The following is an 18,046-nucleotide window of genomic DNA, read 5'->3' on the forward strand; positions in this document are numbered from 1 at the left end:
CCATATTGATGGATATTTAAACTGTTTCCAACTTTTATTATAATAAATATTACAAAAAAAGTTCCTGTACATATATCATTGCTGCTTGAGCAAGTATTTTTGTAAGAGAGATTCCTAGCAGTAGAAATACTGGATTACATGTTATACACACTTAAATTTTCATAGATATTGACAAATTGCCCTCCAAAAGATTGTACCAATTTACATTCCCACTAATGCTACAAGAGTGTTTGTTTGCCATATTCTTACCAACACTGGCAATAATAAATCCCAATTTTTTCTAATCCAATCTGAAAAAGATGGCATCTTATTTAAAGAACTGAATGTAGAGGAGGAGAGTCCAAGACGGTGGCATAGGAAGACCCTGAACTCACCTCCTCCCACAGATATACCAAAACTACAACTACATATAGACCAATTTCTTCTGAAGAAGGGAGGGCTGACTGAACAGCTTTTGCACAACAAATGATAGAGGGACCACATAAAGATGGAGAGGAGAGAGGAGACACGGTATTGACGGGAACCCCACTCCCGATGTGGTGATCTACAGCAGGGAGGGATATTGAGGGGCCTGTGCACAGGCTTGCCTGCCCTGGAGCATAGCAAAAAAACAGTGGTTTAAGGGACACCTAGACTATACAAGAAGGAAGTCGATTTACTAACCCTAGAGCACCTACCACACGAATAGGGAACTGCTGGAAGTCTCTCCTGGGTCAGAGGCACGAGTGAGCACTACTTTTGCATTTCACCTCCATCTCGATAGTGTGGGCAGGAGCACAGTCCAGATGTGCTAGCCAGCTTGCTAAGGCCACCCCAGTGTGCTCTGGGCCCCTGGCCCACACCAGCTCCACCTGCCCCACCATGGTGACCCTGGTGTGGCAGACCCCAGGACCCCCCAGCCCACACTCACTCCAACTCCAGCCATCCTGCCAGGGCAGCCCCAGGACGCACTGGCCTGTGCCCATTCCAGCTCCAGCTGGCCTGCCAAAGCCACCTGGCACATATAGTCTACACAGGGAATGCTCCTACACAAGGCCACTCCTTCAAAACGAGAAGAGTAGCTGTTTTACCTAATTCACGGAAACAAACACAGAGAGTCAAACAAAATGAAGAGAGAGAGGAATGTGTTCCAAACGAAAGAACAAGATAAAACCCTAGAGAGAAAACCCTAATGAAATGGAGATAAGTAATTTATCTGATAAAGAGTTCAAAGTAATGGTCATAAAGATACTTACCAAACTCAAGAGAAGAATGGAGGAACACAGTGAGAACTTCAACAAAGAGTTAGAAAATATAAGAAAGAACCAATCGGAGATAAAGAATAACTGAAATGAAAAAGACACTAGAGGGAATCACTAGCAGATTAGATGATACAGAAGAATGGATCAGTGATCTGGAAGACAAAATAGTGGAAATCTCTCAATTAGACTAGCAAAAGAAAAAAAAATTAAAAATGGAGATAGTTTAAGGGATCTCTAGGACAACATCAAGTATACTAACATTTGCATTACAGGGGTCCCAGAAGAAGAGAGAGAGAAAGGGGCAGGAAACTTATTTCAAGAAATAATGGCTGAATACTTCCTTAACCTGGGGAGGGAAACTAGACATCCAGGTCCAGGAATCACAGAGAGTCCCAAACAAGATAAACTCAAAGAGATCTACACCAAGACATATTATAATTAAAATATCAAAAGTTAAAGATAGAGAGAATCTTAAAGGCAACAAGAGAAAAACAACAAGCTCCATACAAAGGAACCCTCATAAGACTATAAGTTGATTTTTCAGCAGAAACTTTGCAGGCTAGAAGGAAGTGGCGTGATATATTTAAAGTGCTGAAAGGAAAAGAACTTACAACAAAGAAAACTCTACCCAGCAAGATTATCATTCAGAACTGAAGGAGAAATAGAGTTTCCCAGAAAAGCAAAAACTAAAGGAGTTCACCACCACTAAACCAGCCTTACAAGAAATGTTAAAGGATCTTCTTTAAGTAGAAAAGAAAAGGCCATAACTAGAAATAAGAAATCATATTACAGAAAAAAATCTCACTGGTAAAGGCAAATATTCAGTAAAGGCAATGGATCAGCCACTTAAAAAGCTAGTATGGGGGCCAGCCCGGTGGTGTAGTGGTTAAGTTCAGTATGCTCCATTTCGGTGGCCTGGGTTAGCAGATCTGGATCCCGGGTGTGGACCTACACCATTCAGCAAGCCATGCTATGGCAGTGACCCACATATAAAAATAGAGGAAGATGGGCACAGATGTTAGCTCAGGGTCACTCTTGCTCAAGCAAAAAGAGGAAGATTGGCAACAGGTGTTAGCTCAGGGCCAATCTTCCTCACCAAAAAAAAAAAAAAAAAGCTAGTACAAAGGTATAAAGACAAAAGTAGTAAAATCAACTATAATTACAATAAGTAGTTAAGGAATACCCAAAATAAAAAGGTGTAAAATATGATATCAAAAACATAAAATGTGGGGGGGAGGGTGTTGTAAAAATATAGTGCTTTAAGAATTCGTTTGAACTTAAGCAATTATCACCTTAAAATAGAGTGCTAGATATATAGATCGATATATACGAACTTCATGGTAATCATAAACCGAAAACTTACAATAGAGACACAAAATATAAAGATAAAGAAACCAAAACGTAACACTAAAGAAAATCATTAAACCACAAGAGAAGAGACCAAGAAAAGAAGACAGGAACAGAGAAGAACTACAAAAACAAGTGGAAAACAACTAACAAAATGTCAATAAGTACATACCTATCAATAATTACTTTAAATGTAAATGGACTAAATGCTTCAATCAAAAGACACAGGGTGGCTAATTGGATAAAAAAACAAGACACATCTATATGCTGCTTATAAGAGACCCACTTTAGATCTAATGGCACACACAGACTGAAAGTGAAGGGATGAAAAAAGATATTCCATGCAAATGGAAATGAAAAGAAAGCTGAGGTTGCAATACCCATATCAGACAAAACATACTTTAAAACAAAGACTATAAGAAAAGACAAAGAAGGGTACTACATAATGATAAAGATATCAATCCAAGAAGAGGATATAACATTCATAAATACTTATGCATCCAATATAGGAGCACCTAATTATATAGAAAAAATATTAACAGGCATAAAGGGAGAAACTGACAGTAATATAATAATAGTAGAGGACTTTAATACTCCACTTACATCAATGGATAGATAATCCAGACAGAAAATCAATAAGGAAACATTGGCTTTAAACGACACATTATACAAGATGAACTTTATAGATATATACAGAACATTCCATCCCCAAACTGCAGAATATACATTCTTTTCAAGTGCGCACGGAACACTCTCCAGAAGAGATCACATGTTAGGCCACAAAACAAGTCACAATAAATTTAAGAAGATTAAAATTATATCAAGCATCTTTTCCAACTACAACAGTATGAAACTAGAAATCAATTACAAGAAGAAAATTGAGGGCCGGCCCTGTGGCTTGGTGGTTAAGTGCGCGCGCTGCAATGCTGGTGGCCTGGGTTCGGATCCCGGGTGTGCATCGAGGCACCGCTTCTCCGTCCATCCTGAGGCCGAGTCCCACATACAGCAACTAGAAGGATGTGCAGCTATGACATACAACTATCTACTGGGGCTTTGGGGGGAAAAAATTAAATAAATAAAATCTTTAAAAAAAAAAAAAAAAAAAAAAAGAAGAAAATTGAAAAAAACACAAACAAATGGAGACTAAACAACATGTTACTAACCAACCAAGGGGTCAATGAAGAAATCAAAGAGGAAATAAAAAAATACCTTGAGACAAATGAAAATGGAAACACAACTTTCCAAAATCTATGGGACACAGAAAAAGCAGTTCTAAGAAGGAAGTTCATATCAATACAGACCTACCTTGAGAAACAAGAACAATCTCAAATAAATAATCTAACTTTATGCCTAAAGGAATTAGAAAAAGAAGAACAAACAAAGCCCAAAGTTAGCAGAAGGAAGGAAATAATAAAGATCAGGGTGGAAATAAATGAAATACAGACTCAGAAAACAATAGAAAAGATCAATAAAACTAAAAGCTGGTCCTTTGAAAAGATAAACAAAATTGACAAATCTTTAGCCAGACTCATCAAGAAAAAAAGAGAGAGAGCGCAAAAAAACAAAATCAGAAATGAAAGAGAAGTTACAACTGACACCACAGAAATACAAAGGATAATAAGAGACTACTACAAACAATTATATGCCAATGAATTGGAAAACCTAGAAGGAATGGATAAATTCCTAGGAACTCACAACCTTCCAGGACTGAATCACAAGGAAATAGAAAATCTGAATAGACTGATTACAAGTAATGAAGTTGAATCAGTAATTTAAAAACTCCCAAAAAACAAAAGTCCAAGACCAGATGGCTTCACAGGTGAATTCTATCAAACATTCAAAGAAGACTTAATACCTATCCTTCTCAACTTATTCCAAAAAACTGAAGAGGAAGGAATGCTTCCACACTCATTTTATGAGGCCAGCATTATTCTGATACCAACACCAGATAAAGACACTACAAAAAAAGAAAATTACAGGCCAATATCCCTGATGAACATAAATGCAAAAATCTTCAACAAAATGCTAGCAAATCAAATTCAAGAATAAATTAAAAGGATCATCCACCATGATCAAGTGGGATTTATTCTAAGGATGGAAGGATGGTTCAACATCCGCAAATCAATCAACATGATACACAACATTAGCAAAACAAAGGATAAAAATCATGATCATCTCTATAGATGCAGAAAAAGCATTTGACAAAATTCAACATCCATTTATGATAAAAACTCTCAACAAAGTGGGTATAGAAGGAACATACCTCAACATAATAAAGGCCACATATGACAAACCCACAGCTAATATTATACTCAATGGTGAAAAGCTGAAAGCTTTTCCTCTAAAAACAGGAACCAGCCCACTCTCATCACTTTTATTCACCGTAGTATTGGAAGTCCTAGTCACAGCAATTAGGCAAGAAAAAGAAATAAAAGGTATCCAAACTGGAAAGGAAGAAGTAAAACTGCCACTATTTGCAAATGACATGATACTATATATATAAAACCCTAAAGATTCCACCAAAAAACTATTAGAACTAATAAATGAATTCAGTAAAGTTGCAGGATACAAAATCAATATACAGAAATCTGTTGCATTTCTATACACTAATAACAAGCTATCAGAAAGAGAAATTAAGGAAACAATCTCCTTTATAATTACATCAAAAAGAATAAAATACTTAGGAATAAATTAAATCAAGGAGGTGAAAGACTTGTACTCTGAAAACTATAAGACATTAATAAAAGAAATTGAAGATGATACAAATAAACAGAAAGATATACCATGCTCATGGATTGGAAGAATTAATATTGTTAAAATGTCCATACCACCCAAAGCCATCTACAGATTCAATGAAATTCCCATCAAAATACCAATGGCATTTTTCATAGAACTAGAACAAAGAATCCTAAAATTTGCATGGAACCACAAAAGACCCTGACTAGCCAAAGCAATCTTGAGAAAAAAGAACAAAGCTGGAGGTATCACACTCCCTGAATTCAAACTATACTACAAAGCTATAGTAGCTATACAGTATGATACTGGCATGAAAACAGACAAACAGATCAATGGAACAGAACAGAGGGCCCAGAAATAAACCCACACATATATGGTCACTTAATCTCTGAAAAAGGAGGCAAGACATACAACGGAGAAAAGACAATCTCTTCAATAAATGGTGTTGGCAAAACTGAACAGCTACTTGCAAAAGAAAGAAACTGGACCCCTATCTTACATCACATACAAAAATAAATTCAAAATGGGTTAAAGACTTGAATGTAAGACCTGAAACCATAAAACTCCTAGAAGAAAACATACGCAGTATGTTCTTTGACATCAGTCTTAGCAATATTTTTTTGGACCAGTCTCCTCAGGCATGGGCAACAAAATTGTTATTTTTGAAAGTGGGGCTACATCTGAATAAAAAGCATCTGCACAGCAAAAGAAACAACCAGCACAATGAAAAGGCAACCTATGGAATGGTAGAAAATATCCACAAACCATCTATCTGATTTGGGGTTAATCAAAATATATAACAAACTCACACAACTCAACAGCAAAAACACCACCCCATAAAAAAATGGGCAAAGAACTTGAACAGACATTTTTCCAAAGAAGACATATAGATGGCCACTAGGCATAGGAAAAAATGCTCAACATCACTAATAATCAGGGAAATGATATCAAAACCATGATGAGATATCACCTTACACCTGTCAGAATGGCTATTATCAAAAAGACAAGAAATTACAAGCATTGATGAGGGGGTAGAGAAAAGGAAACCCTCACACACTGTTGGTGGGAATGTAAATTGGTGCAGCCACTATGGAAAACAGTATGGAGATTTCTCAAAAAATTAAAAATAGAACTACCATACGATCTAGGAATTCCAATTCTAGGTATTTATCTGAAGAAGATGAAAACACTAATTCAAGGAGACATACGCACCCCTATGTTCATTGTAGCATTATTCACAATAGCCAAGACTTGGAAACAACCTAAATGCCCATTAACGGATGAATGGATAAAGAAGATGTGGTATATATATACAATGGAATCTACTCAGCCTTACAAAAAAGATGAAATCTTGCCATTTGTGACAACATGGATGGACCTTGAGGGCATTATGCTAAGCGAAATAAGTCAGATGGATAAAGCGAAATACTGTATGATTTTCACTCATGTGTCGAACACAAAACCAACAACAGCAACAAACAAACACATAGACACAGAGAATAGATTGGTGGTTACCAGAGAGGAAGGGGGCAGGGGGGAAGGAGGAAGGAGGAAGGAGAAAGGAGTAATAGGGCACATGTGTATGGTGACGGATGGCAATTAGACATTAGCTGGTGAACATGATGTAGTCTCCACAGAAATTGAAATATAATGACGTACACCTGAAATTTATATAATGTTATAAACCAATGTTACCTCAATTAAAAAAAAAAAAAGTGGGGCCAGCCCAGTCGCGTAGTGGTTAAGTTCTTGTGCTCTGCTTTGGCGGCCTGGGTTTCACAGGTTCAGATCCTGGGTGCGGACCTACGCACCGCTTATCAAGGCACGCTGTGGCAGGCATCTCACATATAAAGTAAAGGAAGATGGGCACAAATATTAGCCCAGGAACAATCTTCCTCAGCAAAAAGAGGATGATTGGCAACAGATGTTAGCTCAGGGCCAATCTTTCTCACCAAAAAGAATAAATAAAAGAAATAAAAAAAAGAAATGTTTAAAAACATACAATTAAAGTCACCATGCATTATGTTGCTTAAAGTAACTTTTTTAAATTCACGGATTTAAAATGTTAAAATCTTAAAAATTTGTGCTGGAAAATAACTTTCTCTCTTCTGATGAAGCGACATGCTCTTTTTTTCCCTGATTGTGTTTCTTCTTTTGCCCTTGTAGCCAGGAAGCTCCAAGCCTAGTTTTGTCAGGCTTTTCTCTTTTTCATTTTCTTTTCATTTATTTGTTTGTTTGTTTGTTTATTTATTTAGTGAGGAAGATCAGCCCTGAGCTAACATCCATGCCCATCTTCCTCCACTTTATGTGGGACGCCGCCACAGCATGGCCTGACAAGTGGTGCGGTGCGTGCCTGGGATCCGAACCTGGGCCACCAGCAGCAGAGCACATGGACTTAACTGCCACACCATGGGGCTGGCCCCGCTTTTCCCTTTTTATGACTTGGGTTTTTAGCCCCATATCTCTGTTACTTTGTGTCCTTTACTGAAAGCTACCTTGGATCTTTTCTGCAATCAGAAAATGATTAACTCATAAATAAATTAGAAAATGATTGAATAAATAATAAATAGTGACTAAATAAATAAATAATAAAGAAAAACCTATTATATTTAATTTAAACTTTTTCAGGTCATTCGTTTGTTAATTCATCTTACTATGAATTCTTAGTCTGCTAGAATTAACTGGAATCCAGCTGATAAGATTACAGATCTCTTGCTCTCACTCTAATTATTAGTTTACAAATCTGTTTACCTTGTTGTGAGCTCCTCAAGGACTGTTCTAATTATCCTTGAATCCAAGTCACCTATGGCTTAAAGCAAGCATGTTTTAGATGTTTGCTGAATGAATGCACCAGAAAAAAGTCACTCACAAAAAAGCACACGTGAGAAATCTAGGTTAAAGGAAACAGCCAAGTACTCCCAGGATATTTCTATTGTTGGTACACGTTGCATCTATAATCATGGATGACAGTAATTGAGCAGATGACCCAAAGATACAAGAGCTTGGCTGTCATTAGCCTGGAATCACCAAGGGAAAGAAGCAAAGCATCAGAGTTTAGTAATGTTTCCAACAACAGGGATTAAAACAAGAGTTGGTGTTACCTAAGCAATTGAAATAATCCAAACACCTCACAGTCCCTAGAAATCCAATTATTTGAGATTTATCTGTAATCTGCATGCTTACCTTCTACTTTTTAATTAGCTTGATGACAGAACAAGGCAATGTGAAAGCTGATTTTGTTTTAGAAACTAGATTTCATTTAAATTAGAAATTCAAACCAATGGAATAAATGCAAAGCTAAAATTCAGTAATAAAATTTATCTTTTAAGAACAATAATTTTGAAATACAAGGAAGACTTGGCTGTTGGAATTAGATAAACCTTAGCAGAGAAAGTACTGAAATCTTTCAATGAGCTTTCTGCTTCGTTTTCCCAATCCACACTCTCTTCTGATAACTCAGTTCCTCTTTCTCTGGATTTTTAGGCACTGTGTGTGGTCTCCTTACCTGAGCTGGGGAACAAAACAAATACGGCCTCTCCTTATTGATCCCATTCTCCTGACGATGGGGAAAGAAGCAAAAAATGTTTCTTAGACCAGCAGCACTAAAACCTCAACCACCTCAGGAGGTCAGCTGGGCTGAGGCCAAGGAAGATGACCAATAGTGGGTACAGCACAGTCCTGGAAAGAGGGGAAGCCCTCAGCCTGCAGTGGTTCACAGGGGCCACAGTCAAGGGTCTACACAGTGGCTGGTGTGGGGTCCTCCAACAAGTAAACTGAGGGTTGTTAGTCCTTGTTCTAAAATACCCTAAATCAAATTCAGAGCCTTAGGGCACCGTTGAAATAAGTTTCTGAGCAGACTTGGGCCAAGACTCAGGAACTCGGTCCTCTGTCTGCTGCATGTCTCACCCAGTGCCCCAGCAGCTGGGCCCTGACCACAGACCTGGAGGAGGAGCCTGCGACTAACAGAGTGGGGCTGGCAGAGTTAACAATGGACAGAGGAAACCGGGAAGGAGAGAGGAGAACGAGAGATGTGATGGGGGCAGCTGGCAGCTGTTTCCACCCAGTGAGACTTCTGTAATTTGCCATCAGTACCTAAGAAGCCAACCTCAAGGCAGGCAGCTCAGGTGGGGTTCTTGGGGTGTCTGCTGGAGCCTGTTCTAGGAAAGCGGGGAAAGGGCATCACTTATCTTAAGGAGCTGGTTTGTCTTGTTGCTTCATTAGGTAACCACCTGCCCCAAGACACAAGTGCTTTCTGAGCACTCAGAGTGGCATATGCCCCAAATTATTAGGAAGTTATAACTTTCATTCATTCAACAGGTATTTGTTGAGAGCCTGCTTTGTGCCAGGAACTATTGCTGGTGATTAATTAATATTTACTCAATATTTACTTACTAAATATCTTATCTTACTGTGATAAGAGCTATGAAGAGGAAGGTCCCTGAAGAGGCAAAATCTAGGTCAAGACCAGAAAGAAAAACAGATGTTAACCAGAGGAAGGAGAGGAAGAAGGAACGGGCTGTGTGGAGAGGGAATATGGTGGGTCATGTCGGGTAAGAAATGTTCCCTAGCAGACAGACTTGCAAGAAAGGGCCACCATGACGTTACTTGTTTTCAGGAAACTCCGACCCTAAAGGGAGCACGGCACAGAAAAGTTAGCTACCTTTTAACCAGTGTTAAAAAGAAAACCATAGGCCCCAAATGGTGTCACTGGTGTTAAAGCCCATGATAGCAAACTAGACTTAATACCTGATCTAACTGCAGTTTCAACTTCTCCCAGAAATGTAATCTTAATCAACCAGTCTGGAATTTTCTGGTCAAGCATCAGTAAGGCCCCCTCCATCCCTCAGAGGAAAAAGAGACAATCTTTGTGATAAAACCCTTGATGCCCCCCACCCTCCCAAAAAAGATGTCCCAGCCCAAAAACAATCTTTTCTTTACTTTTGCTAATAGCTTCCTTGCTCCACCCTCCTGCCTATAATAACCTTCCATTTTGTACAACCCCTCCCAGTGGCCTTCTAGTCGCTGAATGGGATGCTGCCGTTGTTAATGAATCATTTAACAAAGCCAGTTACATCTTAAATTTACCCGGTTGAATTTTGTGTTTCTTTTAACACCAGAAGTAAATATTAAAGAATTATGGACAAAGGCAGTAAAATAATCACTTAGAGAAAGGCCCAGAACAGCATTTCAGGGGCTATTCACTGAGTTTTTCTTCTCTCCTGGCCTTGAAAATGTACAGGCCTCTTGTATTTAAAGGATTTAGATTCAAACAGCATTTATTAAATACCTATTATGTTCTATGTCCTTTCATTGATTTTAACTCTGAAAACAATCCCATGGAGTATGTTCTATTATCCTCCCACTTTTTTTTGTAACTAATGAGAAATATAAAAAGATTCCCTAAATGCTGATTTGCCCCAGGTCAAATGCTAGCACGGGGGAGCTGGGATTGGTGCCCACCCAGCCTCCTCACGGGCAGTGGAGTGCATTGTCCACTCCCGTCCTTTAGCCCACACTTATGCTTTGCCGGGAAAGGCTGTCTACGCTCATGTATGCAAAAACTAAAAGGTTTATATTACATGCTTCAATTACTGCTCAGGCCTCAAGCTCAGACATTCATGGACCCCAGACCAAAACCTTCTACAGCTATATGGTAGAAAAAAAAGAGGGGGGTGGGGTATTGCAATTTACTGTACAAAAATAGGAAAACATATTTTTATAAAAGACTGGCACCTCCTAACCCCTCCCCCACAACACACATTCAACACACACACGTTTATTTAGCATATGCAGGGTCAACCTAGGAGAAGCACTGATGCAAAATAATCATTAGGAGGAAGAACCAATTGGGCTCTTTTTGCGGTATTTTATCCTGTCCTCTTAAAAACCAGCATCTGAAATACTGAGACCACGTGTAGACGCTACTCCTTGATTATGCATTAGGCTGCACTGCTCTTCTCACATCATCAGTAATGAACCAGTTGGCAATGTAGGGTCAAAAAGCAAGTTAATCATTTTGTCAAACCTCCCTCAGAATCCACCTCCAAAGTCCAGTGGAGCTTCTGGTCTCAACGAGAAGAAAGTGCAACTCTTTCCAAGACTAGTTCCCTTTCCTCCTGCTGCAGGGCCTGATCTCCCCACCAGTGGCACTCCACCACCTAGCAGACCTCACTCTAACACCTATCAGCTTTTCTCATCTTTACTCCCTCCTTCTTTTCTTGATGCTTCTAAACACGAAGGTTAAGTGTCACTCATTCTAAAACCAAGAATTTCCTTTGTCTGTGGTTCCCTTCAAGCCACCACCCTGTTTTCCTTTCCTTCATCTTTCCATTTCAACAAAGAACAATCTATGCTCACGGCTTCCACTTCCTCACCTGCCACTCACCCTTCCGTGCTCTGAAAGCTCTGTTTTCTCTGGATGGGCCTCTCTGTCAGCACCTTCCATTTTTTGTTACCAGAGGGCTACTTTCAGGCCTTTCTTCCTTTGTGCTCTCTACATCCTCCCACACGAACTCACACACACCCACAGCCTCAATGCACAGAGCAGTGACTATAAGCTAATGACTCCCAAATCTAAATCTCCAACCCAAACTGTCCTTAGAGCTCCAGACTTCTTACCTCCAGCTGCTTACTGGATACTGTTATCTGGATGTTTCCCAAGCACCTCAAACTCATCTCATCTGAAACTAAATTTATCATCTTTCCTCTAACCTTGTCCTCCTTTGGCCTTCAGTCTACTAGTTAAGGGCAGTATTAGCCACCCAGTTGTCTAAGTGAGGAACCCTCAGCCATTCCTTACCAGGTGCTACACACATTAGGCTGTATAATAAATAGCTTATTATAACATTTATCAACTTTTCAATAACTTTGTGCTTCTCTGCCATCAGCCTGTGAATCCTTTGGGGACAGGAACTGTGTCTCACTCATCTTTCTGTCTCCAGAACACTCTATCCCCCAGCACAGACACTCAGTGAGCTGGTCGTTGAATTAGTGAAGGAAGAGCAACTATACAATGTGCTTTGGTCTAGAATAGGAGAGGAAGCAATTATTACCATCACAAAAGATTTTATCTAGAAAAGCAAGTCCAGTAAATCTACTGGATGCCTTGTAGGACAGCTTGAAAGAGTGTTAACTTGAGTTTTCAACAAAGTGATAGCTTATCATAAGAAGGAATAAACAAGTACAGACTTAAATTTTGCCTCTGGAGAGAATAACATACACGTCCCCTTGTGGGAGGGCTGGCTGCACATTTTCACACATATACAATTTGGTTCTTAGGGAAAAGCTCCTACTTCTCTTTGGGCATTATTTGGAATTTTAAGGAATACCTGCAGGTTGTGTGTGGGGTATTCTCAGCCATGAGAGAGAAGTAAGGAAAGACCACACAGAGGTCATGGCATCACCAGGTGAACTCCTAACCAGGTGATCTCAGGAGGGGCTGGCCTAAGGCAAGAAATCTTGGGTACCATTTTGTTTACTACCCTCCCCAGTTCACGCACATGAAATCTGATGGTAATGGACACACTGTGGCCCACAGATAGAATTCTGATACTCCCCAGCTGGATATTTATCATATTTTTATTGAAAAAGCACTGGAAACACACGCAACATATGTTTATTTCCTGAAGCCACCACATGACCTTTGACAAGTCATTTCACCCGAGTCTTGGTTTCCCCATCTGTAAAACTGCCTACCTCTCAGTGTTTTTGTGAGGACCAAATTAGATTCATTATATTAAAGTGTCTTACAAAGTAATACAAAGTGGAAGAGAATTGTTGTTATTAAGATCGCATGGCTTTCGAAAATACCCTATGTAACAGAAATACTTTGGAAAATAATGAAATTTTTATGGTCTTAAACATTGTTTCTCCCTTTCCCTCTCTTCTCCACACCTGAAATACCTTATTTCCATTTAACTGTACCTCCACTAAAACAGTCACTCTCTCTACACATTTTACTTTGTTATTATGTAACACTTTAAACATATACTAAAGTAGAGAGACTAGTTTAGTTAACTTAATGTATTCCATTACCCAGCTTCAACAATGAGCAATGTGTGGCCAATGCTGTTTCATGTTCTATAGCACATTGACTATGCCTGCCACCATCCTGGGTTATTTTGAAGCAAATGCCAGATAGCATATCATTTCATACACGGGAATTTCTAAAACATGACTCTTTTTAAAAAACAAACCCCACAAATACTACCACCATGCTTAAAATATTAACAGTAACTCCTTAACATCATCTAAAGCCAATGTTCACATTTCCTCAGTTATCGTCTAAATTTTTTTTTTGGTGTATTTCTTTGAATTGGGGTGCAAAATAAGATTCATGCTTTGCAATTGGTTGATATGTCTAAGTCTTTTATAATTTACAGGTCCCCTTCCATCTCCTTTTTCCTCCAGAATTGTTTGTTTCTTTGTCTTTTGCTTTTTGCAACTTTGTTGTTGCTGCTATTGTTGAATAAATCAGTTGCTTTGTCCTATAGAGTTTGCCAGAGTCTGGGTTTGTTGATTCTATTCTCATGGTGTTGTTTAACATGCTTTTCTGTCCTTTGTATTTCCAGTAAATTAATAGTTAAATCTAGAGGCTGGTTCAGATTCATTTTTTCCCCCTAAACTAATTCACAGATAATGTTGTATATATTTCCATCAGTATAGTTCATAACGTCTGGTTGTCTCTTTCAATTGATGATCATTGCCTTCCCCCACTGATTCATTAGCAGCTGTGAAAAAGGTGATGTTCTATCATATCTTATCTATTAGCTAGAATACTTTTATAAAGAGAAACTTCCCCTCATCAACTACTTGGTTATCTTGAGGCACAGACTGAATAGGAGAAGTAGCTAAAATGTTTTATGCTTTTCTTTCTTTACCTGATTTCAAAATAATAAGTAGTTTCCTAGCTATTGCCTTGTTTTTGTTTTTTGTATCATTATGCTCTCATGGATATACATATATTTTGGTGAGTGTTAATCCACTGCAGCAGTTATGAATCTTATGGATATTCAAACTCTCTCTCTTTTTTTTTTTTACCAGTTGGAGCTTCTCCAGTTTAACTCTTGAGTCCACTTGATACAACCCTCGTAGTCTTTGAATTCTTCTTGGCTTTTTAGAACAGCAAGATGTTCTGGGGTCTGTAGTTCCTGCCCTAGACCTGGAACCAGCCATTTCTTCAAGGACCTCTATCTCCCTTTAGTGGGAAATGTATTTCGAGTTCACAGTCTGGGCATGAGGGGTGCTTGTTGCTATTGGCTTAGTCACTGTTTATAACTTTTCAATGGACAGAGCTGGGAATATATATATATATATATATATATATATATATATATATTTTTTTTTTTTTTGGTGAGGAAGACTGGCCCTGAGCTAACATCTATTGCCAATCTTTCTCTTTTTGCTTGAGGAAGATTGTCGCTGAGCTAACATCCGTGGCAATCTTCCTCTATTTTGTATGTGGGACGCCGCCACAGCATGGCTTGATGAGCGGTGTGTAGGTCTGCACCCAGGATCTGAACCTGTGAACCCTGGGCTGCTGATGCGGAGCTGCAGACTTAACCACTACGCCACAGGGCTGGCCCTGGGAATATTTTTTTAAAGATAAATTTCAGATGAGTTCATAATTTACCCCATAATATACATATCCCATTTATCCCATAATACACAAATTCAGATAACAGCAGATTCAAAATCACAATAACAACGCCAGCACCAATAATATAACTATTGAGAACAGTTTAAGATTTTTTTCTGCAATTCTTTTTGAACATAGGGTATCTACTATTAGAGATGTACAAATGACTGTGTTTTAAAATCTCTTGGAAGAGTTCTTCTCTGTGTGTTTATGCCACCAACAGACCATACAATTACTTTCATTTGTTTAATTGTACTTTTGATTTTTAGAGATCATCTTTTAAAGTTCAATGTTAATTTTTAATTGTGTAAAATATTTATATGACTTTAAAGTCAAATCTACTAAACAAGGTGTATTCAAAGTCTAGCTTCTATCTCTATTCCCTCCATCCTATTCGTTCTTTTCCTCTATAAGTCAACATTTTTAAAAATTTCAACGCTTATTCTTCTATTGCTTTTTATTAATAGAACCAAAGATATGTATTTAATTATACATATAATTTCCCTATTGTTTAGATAAAAGGTAGCCTACTACATATAATTTTCTCCACCTTGCTTTGATCACTTGATATCTCCTGAAAATCAATCACCTTCTAGTAAAATATGGAGACATTTCCCATCCATTTAGCAGCTGTACAATACTGCATCTTGTGCATGCATCACAATCCACTCAGTGAGGCCCCTATTAAGGACATCTGAGCTGTTTTCACTATTTGCTATTGATAAATAAATGGCAAGCGATAGGACATATTGGAGCATATGAGGAAGCCATTTGGGGTAAAACTAATTCGGCCTAAGTTTGTTTTTCCAAAAGGGCCTGTTGCCTGCATTATGTATCTGCTTTGCCATGTAGATGAGTAGGCCAGAGTAAATGCCCTTAAGATAAGGATGCAACTTCCCCCACGTTGGCATTTCCTTAAGGATAAGCATTTCCCCCTAGGCAGTGACATTGCAATCATATGTGATACATGCTCTTTGACGGTATATAACCACTCTGTACACCCCACTTCTTTGGTACCCTTCCTTCCTTAGGGAAGGAAGTCCCCAGACCATGGTCCTCAAAAGTTGGCGCATAATAAACTCACCCCAATTTTGATTTATAGATTGATTATGGATTATTTACATCGACACTATTTTAAAGCAGCGCTGTAATGAATCTCTTTGTGCACTGTCTTTTTGCCAGTCTACCTTTGGGAAAGAGTACTAGAGGTGGGACCACTTAGTCAAAGAATAAATGCATGTGTGATTTTATTAATTACCAAATTCTCCTTTAGAGGAGTCGTACTATTTTATATTCCCACCAGTAACGTATAAGAATGCCTCTTTCCCTGCAGCCTCACAATAGAGTACGTTTTCAAACTTTTGGGTTTTTGCCTAATAGGTGAGATATTATAGTCCATTGTAGTTTTGCATTTTTCTTATTATGAGTGGTGTTGATTATCTTTTCATATGGCTAAGAGCCACTTGCACTTCTTTTTCTAAGAACTGTCTGTTCAAATTCCTAGCCCACTTTTCTCTAACAATGGTTCCCAAAGTGTGATCCCTAGACCAGCAGCAGCAGCCTCGCCTGGGAATTTGTTAGAAATGCAAATTCTCAGGCCTCACCCCAGACCTGCTGAAGAGACACTCCGGGGATGAGGCCCAGGATTCTGTGCTTTAACAAGCCCTGCAGGTGATTCTGCTGCACTAAAATTTAAGGAAGCTGGTCGATAGCCAGCCTTGATCCAACAACTGTATTCTAACTTACCATAGGCTTGTTAATTGTTTTCTATTTAAACCAAGGCTAAACTGCTAAACTCAAAGATTCGAATGTCATGTGACATTCATTCGTTCATTTGTTGATTCATCCAACCGTTAACAAATAGACTTAAGTATTCACTGTGCTCAGTCCCTGTTGCAGGCAACGGGGATACTGTGCTCAAGAAAACAGACTAGGTCACCGCCCCAGGAGCTTTTCTTCCACTGAGGAAAAACTAAATTAAAAAAGTCTTTGAAGTCTTACCAAAGGGGATTACAAGGTGCTACTGCATCTTACAGCAAGGGGCTCCAGCTAGTCTAGTGGTTGGGGTACGCAAATTAAAATAACACTGAGCTAGTATTTTACCCTCATCAAATGGAAAAAATTTTAAAAAGGATAATACCTATTCCTAGCAGGGATGTGGGTGGAATCGTGAAGCACTGAGCCCTCTTTGAAAAGGACTCTAGCCATATCTACTAATGCATCAAACACAGCAATCCCACTCCTGGGAATCAATCCCCATAGAAGGAATGTCACCCATTCAAGGAAATTTACTGCAGCATTGTTTGTAGGGGCAAATACTAGTCACAAAGTGAATGCCCATCAGTGGGAAATGGTCGAATAAATCATGGTATATCCACACCAGGCAGCCATTGGAAAGAATGAGCCATACCACTGACTTGAAGGTATTTCTATGACATAATTTGAGTAAGGAAAGCAACATGTAGAAAAATGCATGTAATGCAACCTTATTTTTAGAAACTCATACAAGCCCATATGTGTGTATATGTATATACATTGGTATACGATTACAGTCATGTGTCACTTAACGATGGGGATATGTTCTGAGAAATGCATCAGGTGATTTTGTCATTGAGCGAACATCATAGAGTATACTTACACAAACATAGATGGTGTAGTCTACTACACACCTAGGCTATATGTTACTAATCTTATGGGACCACCATTCTATACACAGTCCATTGCTGATGGAAACATTGTTATGCAGTGCGTGACTACATATGACCACAGAAGAAAAGTACAGAGGAATAGATACCAATATGGGTAAGCCATCTATAGTGGATTAGGGCTCAACATTCATTCCCTTCCTTTTAGTGTGCCTTCCTATAGTGCAGAAGATGGAAAGCTAAGAACTTCATGCTTGGACACCCCTGCAGGCAAACAGATGCCTTTGTGTGAGATGTGGGAGGAGAAAGCAGGGCAGGGGCTGCTTCGGCAGTTTCTGCTGACAAGCACCTTCACTTGTCAAACCTTTGCATCAGCTGAGTTCCCGTGTCTGGTCACTAGCTTCCTGGGAGTGGAGGGGAAGGACACAGGGCATCCGTTT

General features: G+C 38.9%; 1 protein-coding gene across 3 annotated transcripts in view; it reads right to left on the bottom strand.

Annotated features, from left to right (window-relative positions):
- MTUS2 (microtubule associated scaffold protein 2) overlaps positions 1-18,046 on the bottom strand; it is a 578,912-nt gene that overhangs the window by 178,784 nt on the left and 382,082 nt on the right. The gene's annotated exons all lie outside the window — the stretch shown is intronic.

This window comes from Ceratotherium simum, chromosome 10 (assembly GCF_057802395.1).
Source record: "Ceratotherium simum simum isolate JZ-2026a chromosome 10, ASM5780239v1, whole genome shotgun sequence".
Classification (NCBI taxonomy): domain Eukaryota; kingdom Metazoa; phylum Chordata; class Mammalia; order Perissodactyla; family Rhinocerotidae; genus Ceratotherium; species Ceratotherium simum.